Here is a 5,711-nt window from a genome sequence, read left to right as displayed (position 1 = left end):
GCTACATGGTAGCGCCAGTGTCTGCCCTGTAAAGGTCACTAGCGCCACCCTCTTGCCGCCTTTCACCATCTCCACAATTTCTTTGAGCCCCTAGTCAGGTTTTAGCCACTGGCGATTATCACCTGATCACTATCTCCTACTGACGAGGGCTCTTTCTGCCTCCCCTGGTACTTCTATACCGCGCGACTCCGATTTCACATGTGGCATTGACCCCATCGTTGGTCATTTCCCTTTGTGGTATAGTTTCAAGGTAAGTGTACCTCTGTCCAGCTGCCGAAACCGCGCGTTCCACGCATTCCGCGTGGTTTTTCGGCACTCCCGGTCCAGTCACGCCGGGAGACGGCGGGTTCCCTCGGCATCATCGGCGTGTCTACCATTTTCGTTCATGACGGCGGCCCTGTTCAGTTTTTCCTCGGCTGCTCGAAGTCTTTACCGCCTTCCATGTATCCCACTCCACGCGAGCTCATTTTTAAGCCCTTCCACCCGCTTCACTAGCCCCGCAGGGGCGTCTGCGAAAGCAGGCGTTTGGTGTGTTGCGACACCACGGACCCGAGCACATGGGGGTTGGACCCTCCCACGTTTATCCGTGCGTGGCTTAGCCGTGTCCGGGGAAAAGGGGATCCTGGGGGTTGAGCCGAAGCCGGGTGTTTGGACCTTTAAGGCCCCTCGGCGGAGGCAACACACCCCTTTGGCCTCTGCTTCACGTAGACGGCACCCCCGGACTGACCCGCCCGGGGGAAACCGGTAGTCGTCTTTTCCTATCTCTCTCTACCATCATCTTCGTCTTTCCCTTCCACTTTTAATCTGTCCTGTCCTCTCATATTTTCCATTCACTTCAACTTTTCCTGGCGGCAAGGGTTAACCTGGTGTGGCTGTCCTACCTTGGGTATACCATATTAGGTTATAGTAACGGCATACTGCTGGCGCTGTGCAGACTTGTTTACATGTTCTGCCACGTCCCCTTGTTGGGCTCCGTGGTGGGTGGCAGACGCCGTTGCCGAATAAACCACTTCTTTCCATGGGATCCTCAAACCCGTTTACAACCGATCGTGCCTCGAAAAGGGTACGCACCGACGCAACCTCGCTATTCTGGCCCAAAAACAAAGAAACTTTCCCGAAATTTCACGTCCTTCACTGTGAGCAACCATCTACGAAAGCTAGAGCAATTTCCCCATTTCTTGTGGCCAAGTGCCTAAAAGAGACTATTGGAGCTGGGTATAAGGCAACAAAGATGGCAACCGGAGATTTGCTCCTCGAACTAAAAGACAAGGAACAATACAACAAACTCGCACACCTCGTAGCCTTTGGTAACATCCCTGTTTCTGTAAGCGCACATCGAACAATGAACACAGTAAAAGGTGTAGTATCAGACGAAGACCTAATGACATTGAATGAAGAAGAACTCCTGGATGGAAGGAAGGACCAAGGGGTAATCCATGTGCAGCGCATCAAAATCAGACGGAATGACAACGAAATCCCAACAAAGCATTTAATACTCACTTTCAGTTCAACTACTTTACCCGAGACTCTTGAAACCGGCTACGTAAAACTTCATGTTCGACCATACATTCCGAACCCGCGACGTTGCTTCAAATGTCAAAGATTTGGTCACGCATCCCAGAGCTGCCGAGGGCAGCTTATTTGCGCAAAGTGCGGCACAACCGGTCACTCTTCTGACGATTGCAATAATGACGAGGTACATTGTGCTAACTGCGATGGCAGTCACCCTGCATACTCCAGAGCTTGTCCAGCCTGGAAGAAAGAAAAAGAAATAATTACTGTAAAAGTGAAGGAGAACATAACATTCCGTGAAGCACGACAACGTATCTCCTCTTTATTCTTGCTCAAAACATCTTTCGCCGAAGTGGTGCAACGGGGGGCGGCACCACAACGGCCTCTGGCGGCAGCCCGGACCACGCCTAGCGTGCCGAGGCCAACGCCACCCGCCCCTAAGGTGGGAGCAGCCAACGCTGCCCTGCCATCTCTCAAATTGTCCACACCAGTGGCCTCTACAAGCTCCGGCAGCAGCCAGGGCACCGCAGAGGCCCCAGGGGTCCTGTCGACCTCCGGTCCGGTGAGGACGAAGACTTCGTCGCTCGAGATGAAGTCTACGCGACGCACACATCGCTCTCTGGAGCGGGTGTCCAGTGCCTCGCAAGAGGCTATGGACACCAGTCCAAGCCAAACGGCGCTAGTAGCGTCGATGGAGCGCCGAGGTTCTCTCGACCGCTCTAAAAAAGACAAAACACCAATTACAGGGCCTAACAAAGGCTCTGTAAAGTAAGTTACTCTCCTCCCTTTTGAGACACACAGCACCTTTCATTTTCCTCAAACATGAACACAATAATGCAGTGGAATGTTAGGGGACTAATCCACAACCTAGACGACATCCAAGAACTTATCAATAAATTCAATCCAAAGGTGCTGTGTGTTCAAGAAACACACCTAAACTCCAGAAACACCAACTTCCTACGTCAAAATATTGTTTTCAGAAGAGACCGCGAGGATTCTGCCTCATCATCTGGTGGTGTGGCCATCATACTCGACAGAAGTGTAGCCTGTCAGCAACTTCCACTCAATACGGCACTTGAGGCGGTAGCCGTTCGTGCTGTACTTCTGGGTAAACTCGTAACCATTTGCTCGCTCTATATACCCCCACATTATCCTTTACACAAGCATGAATTTCAATCATTTATAGATGAATTACCGGAACCTTACCTCGTTCTTGGCGATTTCAATGCACACAGCAGCTTGTGGGGCGACACGCGTATCGATGCGCGAGGACGCCTAATCGAACAATTTCTTTTCTCCTCTGGTGCGTGTCTCCTGAATAAGAAGGAACCCACCTACTACAATCTTGCAAACAAAACATTTTCTTCCATTGATCTCAGTGTGGCTTCCCCGTCTATATTTCCTGAACTTAAATGGGAAGTTATAAAAAATCCTTACGGGAGTGACCACTTTCCCATACTGCTGAGATCACCACTACAAAACGAACCTGCACCACAGGCTTCCCGGTGGAAGTTCGATAAGGCAGATTGGGAGAAATTCGAAAGTCTTACGAGTAGTATCTCGTGGTCTGACTTATCTTCGATGGAAATTGATGCTGCTGTCGAGTATCTTACATCCTTCATAGTCGATGCCGCTTCTGAATGTATACCAGAAATGAGTGGTGCGACCTGCAAACGCCGTGTCCCATGGTGGAACGAGGAATGTCGGAACGCTCGTAGGAAACAGAACAAAGCGTGGGGGTTGCTACGCGACTCCCCAACTGCGGAGAATCTTGTAAATTTTAAGAAAATTAAATCGGAGGGCAGAAGAACGCGCCGACAGGCCAGGAGAGAAAGTTGGAAGAAGTTTTTATCAGGCATAAACTCGTATACAGACGAGGGCAGAGTCTGGAAGAAAGTTAATAAGATAAAAGGGCTACAAACTTATTCACTCCCGTTGGTAAACACACAAGGCGACACTCTGGAAGACCAAGCTAACTGCCTAGGAGCACATTTTCAACAAGTGGCCAGCTCATCTCATTATTCCGAAACATTTAAAAGGCACAAGGCTACAATAGAAAAACAGAAACTAGAAAGAAAATGTACTGGAAACGAAGCATACAACCAGCCATTCTGTATTGCTGAACTGTATGCATCACTTAGTTGTTGCAACAAGTCTGCGCCAGGCTCTGACCGCATAGCTTATCAAATGCTGAAACACCTTCCCCATGAAACAAAGAAAACTCTCCTCACCCTATACAATGCTATATGGACCTCCGGCAAGATCCCCTCTGCCTGGAAAGAGGCCATTGTCGTTCCTATACTGAAGCAGGGCAAGGACCCATCGTCTGCTTCGAGTTACCGCCCTATAGCACTAACAAGCTGCCTCTGCAAACTGTTTGAAAAAATGATAAACCGCCGACTAATACATTTCCTCGAATCAAACAAACTGCTTGACCCGTACTAATGCGGGTTTCGAGAAGGACGATCCACCGCCGACCATTTGATACGTATTGAGACGCAAATTCGAGAAGCTTTTGTCCGTAAACAGTTCTTTCTCTCTGTATTCCTTGATATAGAAAACGCCTACGATACCACCTGGCGGTTTGGAATACTTAGAGACCTCTCACACGTTGGTATACGTGGTTGCATGTTAAATGTCATCGAAAGTTATTTATGTAATCGCACATTCCGTGTTCGTGTGGGAAATGCTGTATCAAGACCATTTGTGCAGGAAACCGGAGTGCCACAGGGCGGGGTGCTCAGTTGCACTCTCTTCATCGTAAAAATGAGCTCCTTGCGTCTGTATATCCCAAGAAACATGTTTTATTCTGCATACGTCGATGATGTACAGATAGGTTTCGCCTCGTGCAACCTCGCAGTCTGTGAGCGGCAGATTCAGCTTGGTCTGAACAAGGTGTCTAATTGGGCAGATGAGAATGGATTTAGCCTTAACCCACAAAAGACCACCTGCGTCCTGTTCTCCAGAAAGAGGGGTCTGCACCCCGATCCTTGACATTGAGTTGCAGGGAAAACGTGTGGCCGTAAAAACGGAGCATAAGTTTTTAGGTGTGATTTTAGATGCGAAGCTAACATTTGTGGCACACATACAGTATGTAAGAAACAAGTGCATGAAAACAATGAATATTCTAAAAGTATTGTCACGCACCGCTTGGGGTAGTGACACAAAGTGTCTTTTGAATTTGTATAAGAGCCTCATACTCACAAGACTAGATTACGGCGCCATAGTGTACCATTCTGCTACACCAAGCGTCCTAAGGATGCTGGATCCTGTACACCACCTAGGCATCCGCATAGCCACTGGTGCCTTCAGGACAAGTCCTGTGGCAAGCCTGTATGTAGAGGCAGACATGTGGTCGCTTGACATGCAACGTTCGTACCTAAGCCTCACCTATTTCATGAAAGTTAATTCAAACTCGGAACACCCGTCCTTCTCAACCGTAAATGACATGACCAGTGCCACACTCTTTAATAACCGGCCGACAGCAAGAGATCCCTTCTCAGTACGTCTAAGGAAAATTGGTGAACAAATCGATATCCCACTACCTGGAAATACTCTGATGGCCCCAGCAAAGCCAGTGCCACCGTGGCAGTGGCAGCTCATAGAGTGTGATACCTCATTTGTAGAGGTCACGAAAGACGCTCCAGAGGCACATATCCGAATGCATTTTCTGGAAATTCAGTCCAAGTACTCGTCCTGCACTCAGTTCTACACTGACGCTTCCAAGTCACATGCAGGGGTATCTTATGCGGTAGTCGGACCATCGTTCTCAGAGTCCGATGTACTGCACCCGGAAACAAGCATTTTTACGGCTGAGGCCTATGCACTTTTATCGGCTGTGAAGAGTATAGGCAAATCAAAACTGAAAAGATCAATAATATTTACAGACTCCCTAAGCGTCGTAAAAGCCCTCATGACTCTACATAAACACAAAAACCCTGTACTCATTGAACTGTATTCTGCTCTGTGCAAAGCATACATGTCTAACCAGCATATTATTTTGTGCTGGGTGCCTGGCCATAGAGGCATCGAGGGCAATGTTCTGGCTGATCAAATGGCCACATCAACTACATCGCGAGCCCTTAACCCTACCGCTTCTATCCCTGCCACAGATCTCAAGCCCTACTTGAGAAAGAAACTTCGAAGCCACTGGCAGCGCTTGTGGGATGCCGAAACGAACAATAAGCTCCACTTAGTTA

The sequence above is a fragment of the Dermacentor silvarum genome, chromosome 9, assembly GCF_013339745.2.
Source record: "Dermacentor silvarum isolate Dsil-2018 chromosome 9, BIME_Dsil_1.4, whole genome shotgun sequence".
NCBI classification, from domain to species: domain Eukaryota; kingdom Metazoa; phylum Arthropoda; class Arachnida; order Ixodida; family Ixodidae; genus Dermacentor; species Dermacentor silvarum.
Note: the sequence above shows the minus strand (reverse complement) of the source record.